Here is a 16,900-nt window from a genome sequence, read left to right on the forward strand (position 1 = left end):
TGACTTGCATGACCCTCAACAATCTCTATTGAAATCAACCAACACTATTTGATGAAAAATTTGTTAAGTGGCGACACTCACAAATTTGAACAATCCTGATAACATTTTACAAATCGGTACAGATGGGGAGGTATGTGCCAATGTATAGGGAGTTGAGATACCAATGCACTTCTATGCCACAGTCGACCCCGAGGAACCAGGAAGCAACTAGCAAGAGTTACAACGGAAGATTTTGACAAGATTGTTGAAACTATAACTACTTCTGTGAAGAAAATTTGCTTATGATCTTTCCTCACAAATTAGAAGCAAATTCCCTCCTGACAACCTTCTCAAAGCCATGTCTATGTGTTTCCTCATTATTGGAGCCTCAACATTGCATCTGATTTTTGAAGTAAGCTACTGATTTTGATAAAACAATTTTGCATATCCAGAGAATTGAATGGAGTAACTATAAATGGAATATTAGACAAAACTTGTCTTCGAGAGAAATTATCTTGTTTTGCATACACTATGAGAGAACAATATGGCAAAATGGAGAACCCCCATGAATAGGGATCAATAACAAGGCTTTGAAAAATTATAGCTGAGAATGCAGCGTTACGTGATTCAATGCCAAAATATTTGAAGCTTGTTGATTTATGTCTTACCATGATATTGGGTTTGGTGGAAGATGAGAGAGTTTTCAGTGCTTTGGGGTTCCTAAAATCAAAGATAAGAAACAAACTAGATAAAAATTTGGAAAATTGCTTGAGGCTCTATACATCTAGGTATGATGTCCGCACTTTTCCTTATGATAGGGCACTGCAAATCTGGAGGTCCAAATGTGAAAGAAGAGGTTTGGGAAACACTTCAAACCAAAGTGCCAATGGGACTATTGAATCATGTACTGGACCTACTGGTAGCATTGAGATGCAGTTCAATGAAGGTATGCAGACTCAGAATGAAGAAACCACAAACAAGAATCAAGAAAGCTTTGAATTTGATGAGGATGAATGACAACTGTAAGAGATTGGTATCTATTAATCTTATTACTGTATCTCATCATTCATATTACAAAAGCATATTACTTTTGCAATTAGAATTTAATATTGATTTGTAATTGTATTTTTCAACTTTCTATTTCCATATTTAAAATAGCATAATAAAAAAAAAGACCATAATGTGTTTATTTATACATAGATGTTTATTGTTTATTTAGACATGTTTGAGTCTCAAATCTGTGTGATACATTTCAGAACCATATGATACAATTCATTCAATAGTAATAAACACGTCGAGAACTTAGATTTTCATTAATTCTTTCAAAATACAACCATATGATACAATTCATTCAATAGTAATACACCAATCTGTGTGATTCTCCATGCAAATTGCAAAAGTGAATACAAAGTTTCAGAACCCTTTGCAAATGACCCTGAATTCCCTTTTATAGACACAAGAGAGCAACAACATCTCCTGTATGATTCTCCAATGTCCATGCAAAAGTGAATACAAAGTTTCATAACCCTTTGCAAATGACCTTGAATTCCCTTTTATAAAAACAAGGGAGCAACAACAACTTCAGGTCGAATTGAAAGTTTGCAACATGTGAAGACTCAACATCAAAATCACAAACTCAACACAGATTTATACGGCCATCACAGGCCCTATTAGCAATTTAACATCTGCTACATGTTTGATGTCTCCTGTTCAAAAAATAGAGTTCAAAATTAAATATTAATTCATGCCATGACAAATTAAATATAGATAATAGTAGTGCCTAAAACCTAGTAACCAGAAATAGAGAAATGCATAAATGTTAAAGCAAGGGAGAATTTGAGAATAAAAATTTACTGGCTGAAGTTTTGCACTGTGCATCATAGATTCATAGCTAGATTAGCAAAATAGCAATAGCGAGTGCTCATTTTTTCCTATTCACAAAACAAAGTTATTTCAAGCGATGCCAAATTCCAAACAGAAAAAACATAAAACCTTGAAATTAAGAGTAAAAGAAGAAAATTGTGCAATACATACTATGATTATTAAGATTTCTATGTCAGTTTTTATAGGGTGCTCCACTCGTTGTCTGATGGAAGGTCAATATTATGTAAACTATGGAAAGTCAACTGCAACTTCGTCAACATTCCATATTTAGAAGATTGACTTGACATCACTGTTTCATCCAATACCGAATTTAGAGTTGTAGATTGTTCGATGAATTCTAGAAAGCTTTGGGGAGTTGTGTCCTTAGGAAGCAAGTCTAAATTAGACTTCATTTTTATCTCCATGCTTTTTTTGTAAGCTTCTTTTCTAATGAATTTATTTGATGGGTCAACAGTCTTAGGAAAACCAAGTTTAAACAAATTATTTTTCTTTTCTTGCAGCTTCAATATCTTTTTTCCACAATTTTCCATAACTTTTGATGTTTCCCTTAGTTTCTGGCATTTTTGAATGATAGATGTTGTCTTAATAGTGACATCAATGCGGCTCTTAATTCCCTTGGATGCCAAGTAGCTATCACTGAAATTGTAGACTACTTGTAGAATCTTTTTTGCCATATCCTCTTTTGAATAAACATGTATGCTCTTCTCAAAGTGCCCTTTGATTTTCATATAAATTACTCTCAGAATTTCATTCAATTCAAACCATTTACACAACTTGTCACTCCTCTGCATTATTTGCCGCCAAATGTTTTCTTGTATATACTTCATTGTATTTTTCATATTATCTTTCAATCTATCCTCCAAAGTTTTTATTTTATCATTTGCATTGTGCAAGTCTTCTTTCATTTGTGTACATTTTTTTCTTTCTTCCTCTACTTCCTCTTGCAAATGTTTTTCTTTTTCCTTCCCATGATCCAATAGGTCCTGTATTTTTTTTTATTTTGGCAACAACAGACTCATAACTTTTGTATAATTTTTAAAAACTGGCTCTTTCTTCATCAAATTTTTTACTGCTTTTAGCTAGTTTTTCTGTTAGGTCCTTCAATTCTGCATCCATCTTCTCCTGCTCTGCAATTTCTACTACAGAGCCCGAATTTTTTATCCTTTTCTATAAATCACTATACTTGTTATCTTCTGCTTTCCTCCTTGATTTTTTGTTTGCCAAGTCTACCTGTAACTTTTCTATTTGTTTTTCCAGTTTATTTTTTTTCTCTCTCCACCTTTAGCAATGAAGTGTAGACCACTTCGTTAGTCCTTTTCGACACACTAATTCTGTCCACATTATGTACTTTGGAAAAATCCATTTGGAGGGTGCTAACTTGAAATTCAGAGGGATCTATCTAGCTGTGTGGTGGATTTTTATCTTTAGTTGGGGTCGGGGGCATAACAACCATGAACTCCATCATATCTTTGTATGGGTCATATGTTGGAAATACCCTGTTCCTTGTAGGTTGTTCATCTAAAACTTCAGTCAGGGAAACCCTATGAAATGCTTTCTTTTTTTCTTTATTTGCTTTTGTTGTGTGTTCATATTTTTCATAGTAATCACGAAATTAAAAATTTGGGCTTGTTGAAGCAATTGAATGTTTGAAAGGTGACATGGGAATACTAGAGGCTCTAGTTCCACTTATTCCTGTGGTTTTAACTAATTCTTGACTAGGATTACCAACAACAATTCCTGATCCTGTCCCACTCCCACTGACACTTTCATGTGTAGTTTTCATAATTTTTTTAGGTGTGTGATTTGAAGCTGCAAATGATTATTTTGTAGTGTCAGTGGCACTTGATATAGGATTCTGAATAGTATGAGTATCTACCACTAGTGGCCTCTTGCGAGAGATATTTTGTTGTAGCCCTTGTCCAACAACAAGACAACTAGTATCAGTAGTAGTACCCATGCCAACCCCACCAATCACAGTGTCACTTGACTGAACAACAATGGGAATACTATCCCTAGATTCTCCACTTGTGGCAGTGGCACTTGATTCACCACCAATGAGAATACCATTATGTGGTGGTGGTTGTGGATTTGAACCTAAAACAAATGTAGGTGGACCCTGCGGGTAATGGGTAGTACCTATCCGTGATGAATCTGAAAAATCAAGTCCAATGATTGGTTTAACAAGAGCTTTTGATTTTGAATCTGATGGAAGTTGTACCTGAAGTGGATACCAAATGCCCTCTCCTCTGGGACCTAGATCACCACCTTCAAAACCCATTTTATCCACAATGCTTGCCCCTTTGCTATATTTTTCTTTCATGGACTCATTGACTCCACCTAATATTTTAGGGACTGTAGTAGTTGTTGGAGTGGGCTCAACCTCATACTCATCATCATCTTCACTCCTGTCATATGCTGTTATGGGATGCTCTATATTCCATAATTTTCTAAACTCTTCATTCTCATCGATGGTCTCAAATCCTGCACTGGTCTTTGGTTCACCGAGATTCATAGTCCAAAAATCATTTATTTTGGTTCGAGTCCAAAAACTTTCTTTACATTCTTGCAGAATTGTTTTGGGAATAGATTTGTTAGATGAATTAGTAGATTTTTGGTAGAAATTGTAGGACCTCCTATTTTGGATGCCCTGGTCCTCCTCTGTTGTCCTCTGTCTGTGCAATGCCATAATTTGTGATGAAATTTGTTCTGTTGAAATGTTATTGTCAGCCGCAATTTTCTCCATCTCTTTTTTTACCTCATCCCAGTAGTCCGTGTTTCTAAGATTTTCTAGCAATGGTTTACTTTCATGTTGACATAAAGCTGAAGGGTTCCCATTTTTCTTAAGCCTTTTTTGACCTACACCGATTGGATCATACTGCCAGAGACCCTCTTCACCAAAGTTAAAAACTGTCAAAAAATCATGTGCCACATTGAATGCTTTTCTCTCAAATGTGAACCCTCCACATGAGAAAGGCAAGGAAGGAAATATTCTCTTCTTTTGTTGACCATGGAAGTGCCTATCTCTACTCTCCAATTGTCATACATACTCCAATGCAAATACCCTCTCTGTCACATGTATTGGAAGTCTGTATGGTTTTACTGCCGATCCGTAAAACCTTAACACAGTGAATTCTTCCATGAAGAACTAGTCAGCTAATTCTGTTTGACTTCCGAGTTGAATGGAATCTCTACAAGACACAGGCAACCTAGGCATTGGAGTGCTTGTAATTTCATTATACATTGGTGCCAAAAAGAAGTCTACAAAATGGTTGTAGTTCTTTCTGTTATCATGCATCCTTATCTTTGGTGTCCATTTATATATTGGACACTATGTTCTCTTCCCAGTCTTGTCATCAATCTTATAGTTCACAATTTTAAGCTTGTTGGTCTCGAATATTCCATGATACTTGGATAGAAGGAGATAGCACAAGTAGGATGAGAATCTAAATGTCTGACAAGAACCTTTTTTGGTCATTAGTAATTGTTTTTGTATGGATCGAACAATGTGCTCAATAAAATTATATCTTACTAGCTGACCTACACAATGGATATTATAAATCATTTCAAGAATGCTTGCACCCACTTCCCTATCATTTTCCAATCCCAGGAAAAACGACAACAAGGAAATAGTATCCCCAACCCATGGAACAAAAATGTTAGAATCATAAAGAGGCTTATGATTTTGATCCAACAATACCAGTACCTCTCTTTATTAGAGCTTTGATAGATGAATCTCTGCGACTTGGATTGAGACTCTCATAATTCCCTGCCAGCTTTCCAAGGTCAATTTGGATGTTTTAGTTTTGGGCTTCAAATCATAGGTTCAACAAACGAGAAAATTCTCCCTCGTTTATGGATAGAATTTCCTCTTTTGTATTTTTATTGACAATTGCTTTTTTATTTTCATCATAATTTTTGGTGCAGACCATGAAAAAATCAGGGCAAGGGAATACTTTAGGTAACACCATGCTTCCCAATCCAACATCCCACGATGCGATTTTATATGTTCTTTGTTTTACATTGGGTTGAAAACAGTAAATTTTGCCCTGCGTGCATCAACCGCCTTATTAGACAATGCATATCTAATATCTATGATACACTTTTCACCATGGATAGTAGGGTCATAAATATCATGGTATTCATCAGTGAAATATGGTGTTTTAACCAGTTTGGTTAGGTACATTTTGTTTTTCACTTGGCTTCTTGTTGAACTACTGCTTCCCGTTTTCCCCATCGCTGTTATTGTTAATAATTCAAAATAATGCTAGATAAAAACCTAAACATTCTAACCCTCAAATTGGACCACGAGATTAAAAAAAGCAAAAAAGGCGGGATGTAGGTGTTCTAGATTTTACCCAAAATTTCTATTTCACTAGATTGGCGTAGACAGTTTCTGTTGCAACTTGCATTCCTTAATCTAGTAGCTATTTCTGAATCTCCCTTGATTTACAGGTTTGTCCATGAATTAAAATACGATTATGATTTACAAGTCTCTTATTTTGAAAACTCCAAAAAATACAAAAGCAATACCTAAAGGGCAAAATATCTAGAATCATGTTGTAATTTTATTAATTATTATTAATAACTATTCAATGCCGAAGGACAAAAAAATCATTACTTCAGTATAAATTCTAAGGAGATTAAATGTAAAACGTTCAATTTCGGGTGAAGTTCTCACAAATGTGTTCACTTCCCACATTCGGGCCGAAATCCACCCTAAGTTGTTGATCTTTTCTCATCCAACGGACGATGGTACCTGTTGTTAGATGTCATAGGTCCCATGAATTCTGCCATTTTTCAGGCACGTGACCATACTCGTGTGACTTTACGGGTCTATTTTTTAAGTCTGTTTAATCATTTTAAACTTTCGCCCAAAAAAGAGCTTTATAAACTTGATTATATTTAATTAAATTTAAAACGTTTCAATTCCGGGCGAAGTTCTCACAAATGTGTTCACTTCCCACATTCTGGCCGAAATCCATCCTAAGCCGTTGATCTTTGCTCATCCAACAGACGATGGTACTTGTTGTTAGTTGTCATGGGTCCCATGACTTCTGTCATTTTTCGGGCATGCCACCATACTCGTGTCACTTTTCGAGTCTATTATTTAAGTCTGTTTAATCATTTTAAACTTCCGCTCGAAAAAGAGCTTTATAGACTTAATTATATTTAATTAAATTTAAAATATTCAATTCCGGGCGAAGTTCTCACAAATGTGTTCACTTCCCACATTCGGGCCGAAATCCACCTTAAGTCGTTGATCCTTGTTCATCCAATAGATGATGGTACCTGTTTTTAGATGTCGTGGGTCCCATGACTTCTGCCGTTTTTCGGGCATGTCACCATACTCGTGTCACTTTTTAGGTATGTTTTTTAAGTTTGTTTAATCATTTTAAACTTCCACCTAAAAAAGAGCTTTATAGACTTAATTATATTTAATTAAATTTAAAATGTTTAATTTTGGACAAAGTTCTCACAAATGTGTTCACTTCCCACATTTGGGCAGAAATCCACCCTAAGCTGTTGATCTTTGCTCATCCAACGGACGATGGTACCTATTGTCAGATGTCATGGGTCCCATGACTTCTGCCATTTTTCTGGCATGTCACCATACTCGTGTCACTTTCTAGGTCTGTTTTTTAAGTCTATTTAATCATTTTAAACTTCCGCACGAAAAAGAGCTTTATAGACTTAATTATATTTAATTAAATTTAAAATGTTCAATTCCGGGTGAATTTCTCACAAATGTGTTCACTTCCCACATTTGTGCCAAAATCCACCCTAAGCCGTTGATCTTTGCTCATCCAACGGATGATGGTACTTGTTGTCAGTTGTCGTGGGTCCCATGACTTCTGCCAGTTTTTGGGCATGTCACCATACTCGTGTCACTTTTCGGGTCTGTTTTTTAAGTCTGTTTATTCATTTTAAACTTCCGCTTGAAAAAGAGCTTTATAGACTTAATTATATTTAATTAAATTTAAAATATTCAATTCCATGCGAAGTTCTCACAAATGTGTTCACTTCCCACATTTGGGTCGGAATCCACCCTAAGCCGTTGATCTTTGTTCATCCAATGGATGATGGTACCTGTTTTCAGATGTCTTGGGTCCCATGACTTCTGCCATTTTTCGGGCATGCCACCATACTCGTGTCACTTTTCGGGTTTGTTTTTTAAGTCTATTTAATCATTTTAAACTTCCACCCAAAAAAGAGCTTTATAGACTTAATTATATTTAATTAAATTTAAAATGTTCAATTCTGGGCAAAGTTCTCACAAATGTGTTCACTTCCCAACATTTGGGCCGAAATCCACCCTAAGCCGTTGATCTTTGCTCATCCAACACATGATGGTACCTGTTGCCAAATATTGTGGGTCCCATGACTTCTGCCATTTTTCTGGCACGTCACCATACTCGTGTCACTTTCGGGTTTGTTTTTAAATCTATTTGATCATTTTAAACTTCCGCCTGGAAAAGAGTTTTATAGACTTAATTATATTTAATTAAATTTAAAATGTTCAATTCTGGGCGAAGTTCTCACAAATGTGTTCACTTCCCACATTTGTGCCAAAATCCACCCTAAGCCGTTGATCTTTTCTCATCCAATGGATGATGGTACCTGTGATGTGCCTCGTCTATTAATGACGATAAATTCATGAAATCACCAATAAATTATATATTTTTCCATAAATAAAAAAATATTCGCCAAATCAAATTAAATAATTTTCAAGCGGTGGATAAAAATCGCCAATACATTTAAATAATTTTTCCTTCGGAGTAAACTTTTTCACCCATATAATTATATATTTGTTCCTTTTAACAAAAATTATTCGCCTCCCACAATATATTTTCCCCATAGAACAAAGTATTATTCGCTAGAAATTTATGGAATTTTCGTACCCTAGAAAAAAATCACCAATACAAAATAATTTTTTTCCCTATTTCAAAAACAAATTTCGCCATCAATATGAAAATTTCCCCCCAAAAATAATATCTGATTCGCCAGGATTTTACACAGTTTCCCGAGGGTTGGTTTCTTAAAGTTATCCCTGATGAGCATAGAGAAGTTCAGATGGTGTTGAGAGTCTATGGGCCTCATGGCCCCTAGCAATTGATTTATTGTATTGATATTCCCTTTTCTCTTGCAAGGTGTTCGACAAGTGGGAGATTTGTTGGGAAAATGGTGTCTCAACCTTGCATTTACATGATGTTACTATTTATAGTAAGTTTTCATTTGAGCACAAAATGGTGCAAAATTTTCCCCGAAGCTTCTGGTTGGCTAGATAAGTATTCTGGTAAAGTTACGTCGCAAGATCATAGCTAGTTTTGAAGATATTAAATTTTCCATTTTGGAGGGGTCCAATGAAAGGTTTAAATTTGATTTTGAGGACTTTAGAGACCCCAAATCATCCTGAAAAAGTGGGTATAAGAAGCATAGTGGCTTAAGAGGCATAATAGAGAACTTTGCGAGCTTTTTGATGCTTCAAACAATTCATCAATCGGACACACGGTTCACAAGTTATGGCCTCGAGAAGTTTGTACTCCTGAAATAGGAAATATAATTTGTATCAGACACATAAATGAGCTGTAAAAGGGAGAGACACATGTTGATGTGTGTTTTAACACATCATAGGGCATCTAGAAGGGAGATAAGGTTGGATACACCTTATTGGGTGGTTTTAGCCCATGGTTTTGTAATACCGTTTGATGGTTTCTTGTATTGTATCTCTTATATATGAGGTGCGTGAGGTAGAGGTTGTGTGTAAAAGTCTTATGGCTATTGAGTTACCTATGAATCTCTGATTAGTGGTACTCCTGCGAAGAGCTTGCTCTGCAAGTATATTATAATCTATTTTGATTGCTGAATAATATATTGGGTGGCTTTTGGAGTGTGGGGTTTTTCTCCCGAAAGGGTTTTCCCCACGTAAATCATTGTGTTATGGTTTGAATGTTATTATATCTATTTTTATTTTCTATAATTGTCGTAAAGATCTATAATTTTTTTTGCATTATCCTCCTCTCAAGGTTAGTGTAGGAAGTTGTTCCGCTACTTAACTTCCTTAAATAAATGTGATGATCATAGATATCTATGATGGATTTCAAAAAGAGTTTGAGCAAATATGAAAGTCCGTTGAAGATATTTGTGAAATGTAGAGTATCTGAAAGTATTAGGGTTAAGTACTTTTATTGCAATGAAAAGGTAGTTTTGTGGTGAATAAAAGGTGACTTAACCACTTCATTTCTCACTTTGCATTCTAAGCGATAGAGAAGAAGAATGCAGTGAAGGAGAATTAGTAGAGATTATGAGCGATATCCAAATTTGGTGTGCGATTTTGCATCTAGTTGAAAGGTGTTTAATAGTGAAACCTCTTTTCGATTGAAGTTTGAAATTTGGATTTGATAAGATGGATGCATCTAGTACTACAACTCCTTTGGTTGTTGAAATCATTGAGTGTGCATGTTCAAGCTTCAAGAATCATTCATTCATTTTGATAGAAGATGATCCTAAGAGTGTGTTTTCATTAGTGCCCTACAAAGTATTGCATATTGAAGATATTAGGGTATACACGCACTGCCCCATTAAGGAATTGGGTAGCTCACAAATGTTGAATCTGTATAATAATCAGCTAGCAGATAAGAGTTTGATGTTGAAACCTAAATTTCAAGGACTGGAAGACAAGGGTTTTGCCTAGTTCACTAGGTTTCCAATATTCTATGAAGAGGAATGGATCTAGTTCATACTGAGCCTACATGATGAATTCATATGGTTGGATAAGCCCCACAAAATCACCAAGATGGTCATTCAAGCTGTGAGAAGATTATGTGTAATTGGAGAACAACCATCCCTAGAGCCTGTAAAGAATGAATTTGTGACCAATGCAACATGATCAAAATTTGACAAATGGGAAATGACAATTAACGATATCTTGGATCACGATATCAAGTTCGCATCAATGGTCATTGGGTATAAAATCTATTATTCTAGCAAAGAAAATTTTGCTTTTGGCACTACCATTTATGCCGCATATGAGATGATGAGAGAGAATAAGAAATATGATCTTTGTGAGTTGCTTCAGAGTGAGCTTATCAAGAATATTAATAAGATCAAAGAAAATAAGAAACATCCTTTCAAGTTCAACACATTACCTCTATGTCTTTTTTTCTACTTTGTGCAAGAGATTCCATGTGTTGGGAAAGTGCAATGGGCATTTAATAGACTTGTAGGAGTTCAAATCCAGGAAGACCTATATAGCTTTGGTGACTCCAAGGTCCGAAATAAGAATACATGGCGTTATTTCAAAAACTTCCAGAAGGAAATGCATGAAAGGGAGAGAATCCCTACAACTATTGTAGAGAAATACAAAGACACCATCTGCTTTATGGTAGATACAAACCAGTGTTTGATGGAAGCTGTAGAGCCTTGGATGTTATGGATTATTCCAATGGGCTATGAGGTTGATAAACAAATTTTGGAACTGTACGCACAACATATGCTGAGAAAACTAGTGGATCCCAATGAGGAAAGGTTTGGAACATATAAAGAGAAAATCTTAAAATTGCATCAGCAGTTCAACAAACTAGTGATTCAAAAGAAGGTGAGAAAAGAAGTTGAGGCTCTTGTGAAGAGCATGGGGATATCTAAGGAAGCTGTCCAAAAAAATAGAGGAAAATATTCTCTTTGAGGAACAGACAGTGAAGAAGGAATCAAAACCAAAAGTGCCTAAGCCTAAGCCAAGGCAAGTCAGAAGCACAAATCCTTCCTTCGGTCCTGGAAAGCCAACAAGCAAGTCTAAATATTCAATCAAGTCATCCGATGGTGAAAAGAAGAGGAAAACAGTTAGATTTGTGACTGTGGATGATGAAGAGACTGAATTTGATGAGGCGGTGATGAAGGTGAAGGCCAAAGCTCCTAAAACTACCAAAGTTGCAAAAGAAAAACCATTCGGTGAAAGCAAATCTGGTAATAAATCTATGACATCTGAGTTTGATGAAACACTAAAATAGGGTAAATTCACTATTGTACCTCCTATAACATTAGAACAAATTATGAATGAAGTTGTTAAGAATGGTACCCTGAAGCCACTATCTGAGTGGTATGACAATTTTGATGAATCCGACAAGAGAACACTACAAGAGGCTACTGCAAAATACCTAAAGGTGTATATTAAACCTTTGATCCAACTAATGATAATCATACCCAAGAGCTTGTAGGACATTTTGGATGCTAGAAGGCAGACATCAAATAAAGAAGATGAGAGATTAAATGAGTACATATTAGTTATCTTATGTTTAGTTATTACTATAGAAGAGATAGATAGAATCATTAATCTAGCAAAGAATAAATTTAGGAGTAAGCACATGGTAAATAAAATCATGTTAGGGAAGATAGATGAATTTGCAAAGGAGACTAAAAATATTTTGACAAAATTTTTGTTAGATAATCAGTACGAGGTAAATGACGATAAAGGGCAAGAAGAACCTCATCTGGAAGAATATGACAAGAAATCATAGGTCAATCTAGAAGCTGAATAGATAATGGATGACACTTCTGTTTTGGAATTCCAGATTGATGAATAGGTAGAGGTTAGTGTGAAAGAAGAAGTTAGAGAAGAGGATGCAGGGAAAGAAGATGATGGAACAGACAAGGTTGAGTATCCTCCAGTTGTAGCAGTCAATCCTCCAGTTCTTGAGAATTCAAAAAAGGAGGAGATGGAACCTAAGGTTGAGGTTAAGACTGAGGAAAAAGACACTATTGAGACAGTGAAAGGAAAAAAGTCACTGATGATCCAAAGTTCATTCGAGGTCCAATTAACCTCGCTTCTTTTTCTCCATTTAAAAAGCTCTAACTTGCATGATTTGCCCAAGCCAAAGCTAGCAAGGATCTTTTGAAGTCCCATACTGAGGATAGTATTTTGCTAACCCTAGTAACCAATGTTTTTGAATAGTTGAAGTCCTCATTTCAAAAGGATACTTCAGACTCTCCATCCAGGTAATTAAATAGTTTGATTAATTTTCTAGATAAACATTTTGAGACTTTTGAAAAGTTTGTTGAGGAAAAGGTCCAAAACGAATTTAATGAAAAGAGGCTTCAAAATTCGAAAAGGATGATCGCCAAAGACAGAGTCACTTTAGATGCCTATGTGAAGAGAATGAAAGATGCATTGTCCGAAGGTGGAAACTTATACAAATCATGCTTATCTTTGACCAAGTTCATTGGAGATATTGAGAAGAAGTCTAAGGTGCATGAGAATGAGATTGAATGCATATCTCAATCAGTTAATGCCCTGTCAGTATCATTGAGCAGTCATGAGAATCAGGTAATATCACTACTTGATAAAATAAGAAGCTTGAACCATGATTGAGACAGAATGATTGACAAAGTTGGATAAGTTAGGAGTCTCATTACTCCTAAGATGGACATTATACTGAGTGCTCTCAAAGAGACTCAATATGCTCTAGCCAGCGACGATCCGAAAGATGTAAAGGTCACAGAATCTCAAGCTTATCTATTCAGTGGATTCATAATCATGTTGGAGAATCTATAGAAGGCTTGGGATAGCCACTTGGACTCATTAAAAAATCCTTTTGTTGATATCTTCAAATTTTTGTGAGTATAGAAGGATTGTGTGTACATACATGTAAATAGCATTTTTAATTTTTGGAATTCTACCTTTTCCATTGATGTCAAATGGGGAGAATAGATGAGTGAAAAATGTTGATCTTAGGGGGAGATATTTTATTCTTTGATTCTTTGGATCTGACAGTTAAATTCTTGTTGTAGTGTATATATCTTGGTTTGGTCCGACACAGTCATTTTTCACTAAGTGTTGCCATCAATGCCAAAGGGGGAGATTGTTGACAAGAGACACTACATTGATGATAAAATGTTGTCATTGATGGAAAATTGTGTCTGATATCCAATCCACAGTTCATGATTCATTCATACCAGAAGATTGATTGAGGTCCAGTGAGAAGAACAGGTCATCTGATAGAGTGTACAATGTTGTGGTTGCAGATCTTGGAGATGCATTGTGGATGTGTAATATGGCTTATCCTAGGTTTATGAACTCTGGTGTTGTGAATTGAGTAAATTGGAAGATCCGGCAGACAGTTTTCTGGTAGAACAATGCTTTGTGGTAGTAGTGTGTGAAGATTCATTGTGAAAATCTTATGGATCAATTTTAGCGGTTATTTGTGTTTTTGAGGTCGTTGAGCCTCCATATGAGAAGTGTGTGGACAATCTATTTTGGTTTGCTTGGTTGTTTTTGGATCAGATTGAGCCGACTTGGGTAACACATTTCATGTTGCGTGTTATGTGTTTTTGGATTGACTTGATGAAGAGCTAAATTGATGTTGTAGATATATAAGACTAATTGATTTGATCATTTGGTAGATAGATGGTTGTGTGAAGTGTGTATGAGTGATTGTGCATTGTTTCACATGCATGATTGAAAGATTGGTGATCCAGTATAATGCAGAATATCAGAACAAAGCTGAGTAGTAGATCAAAGTGTGATCATGTATTTTGTGCTTCACCGAAACCATTTCTAGCATTTGTAGATGCTTCTTATTAGTTCAATTTTAATTATTACATGTAATCTTTTTGTAAGGCAGTGAGCCTTCCGAGGTTGTATCCCTTACTTGTAATTAAGTAGTGAGCTTTAGGAAGTGTTCCTGAATGCATGTGCATTCCCCTTATGTAATATTTTTATACTTACAACAAAGTATATTAATATTGTGGGTTTGAATCCCACCGTGGTTTTTCTCTTAATCGGGTTTCCATGTAAAAGTCTTGGTGTTATGGTGTTGTTGATCTTTTCTTTGTGTTTCTGCACTTTACTTTTCTTCATTTGCATTAAGTGGTTGAAAGAACATGTTAATATAGTTAAAAATTGCAGAACACTGATTCAACCCCCCCTCTCAGTGATCCTTGATTTCAACAGAATGAGTTTGAAATGCCTATGATTGGTGGATGAAATTCTTTTTGAGATTGCAAATTACTCAGTTGGATAATGACATATTTATATCTTAGTCCAAGTATGTGAAGGAATTGTTGAAGAAGTCTGGTTCAGATATTTAAAGCCAATTGGTACCCCTATGGTGACCAGATGTAAGTTGACTAAGGTTGCTGATTCTTCGAAAGAAAATCAGACTAGATATAAATCTATGATTGGTGGATTGATATATTTGACTCATACTAGACCTAATATTATGAATTCTCTATGCCTTGTTGCTATATTTCAAGATGATCCTAAGGAATCTCATGTTGTAGCCATGAAAAGGATTTTTAGATACTTTAAAGGGATAGTTGTTTTTGGTTTGTGGTATCCTAAAGATGATTTTACTTTAAGTGCTTTTACTGATGTTGATTGGGCAGGTGATGTTGATGACCATAAGAGTACTAGTGGTGGTACATTTTTATTGGGAAAGGGATTGGTTTCTTGGATAAGTAAGAAGTAGAATTCTATTTCTTTACCTACTGCAGAGGCATAATGCATTGCTTCTACCAACAATTGTACTCAAGCTGTATGGATGAAGCATTTGCTGAAGGATATCATAATTTTTTTTTGATGAGCCTACTACTATATACCTTGATAATTCAAGTGCTATTAACATTTCTAAGAATATAATGTTGCATTCAAATACTAAGCATATATCAATCAAGTTTTATTTCTTGAGAGAAAAGGTGAACGAGAAGGAAGTCAGATGGGAGTATGTATCCACAAAAGAACATATTGCAGATATCTTTACTAAGACTTTACCTAAGGATACTTTTAAGTATCTCAGAGAGAAGCTAGGGGTGATTTCCCCTCCTGATTAGAACTAAGATGCATGGATTTGCATTAGTCCAGTGGACTTCACAGAGAAATCTTGTGATCTAGATTGATGTGTGGTGGCTGCTACTCAGGGGAGTACTTAGTATTATGGTTTAAGATGTTTAGATTTGTGAGGGGGAGAGAGTCATGATTTGTTATTTTTAATTTTCATTTGTGGGGAGAGAGAGTTTGGCCAAGGGAGAGAGATTTGTGCAATATGTTCCTTTAGCATTAATGTCAAAGGGAGAGAGAGAGCTATGTGAAAAGCTTGTGTTGAGATGTGTCCATGATCTAAGGGGGACTTGATTATTTTATTTCTTTGCATTGATTATTTTTCACATTCATATGTTGCCATCAATACAAAAGGGGGAGATTATTGGATATTGTTGAGAAGTTTGCTAAGTAATGTGTTGTCATTGATGTCAATATATTCCTTTGTATGCTTCAGTGTTCCAGTTAGATTGAGTAAGTTGGTTTGGCCAGTGTGTTGCAGATGAGATGTTGTAGATTAAAGGGTTTTGAGATAAGTATCTCTGGTTGATTTAGCTAAAGTTTTAGTGACCCACATGGAAATTTGATTGAGTTATGAGATCTAGTATTGTGGTTGGGTTTTCAATTATTCAATGTTAATTAGTGTTTTGAATTTTGTTCCGCATTGATCTGTGTTGTATTATCTTGGTGTGCGGATTTGGCAGAGGTTTGGGATGTTCTGGTGTGTCCTTAATTCAGATGGTTCATGATTTAGAGGTCTGCAAGTGAATCTTTCAGTTTGATAGTCAGTTTAGTTAGTGTTCTTGAGGTTCAGTATAATGATGATGGAGATTCCAGTAAGTGGTGATGTTGTAGTTGTTACTGTGGTAATTTATGATGCTTGTGAATGCTTCTAGATCATGTCTTATCTATGTTGTTGCTCCACGTTGATCATTGTGCTCGTTATTGATGATTTTCTTTGATACGATGGTGTTCATTTTCGTGGCCAAAATGACGATTATAGCATCTTGCAGATGTTCGAGGCATAAATATTGGAGGTGTTTCATGTTCAAGGTGTTGATTTAAGTCCATAATATGTCTTAGCTGATATTATTCTGGTCCGCATGTAATGTTGTTGTGTGTATGATTATAGATTTGTAATTTTTGATGTGTCTTCATCCGACCTTGAAATATAGGCTGATGATATGTATAAATAAATGTAATACTCATGTGAGAGAGGTATCTATGTGT

The sequence above is a fragment of the Cryptomeria japonica genome, chromosome 2, assembly GCF_030272615.1.
Source record: "Cryptomeria japonica chromosome 2, Sugi_1.0, whole genome shotgun sequence".
Classification (NCBI taxonomy): domain Eukaryota; kingdom Viridiplantae; phylum Streptophyta; class Pinopsida; order Cupressales; family Cupressaceae; genus Cryptomeria; species Cryptomeria japonica.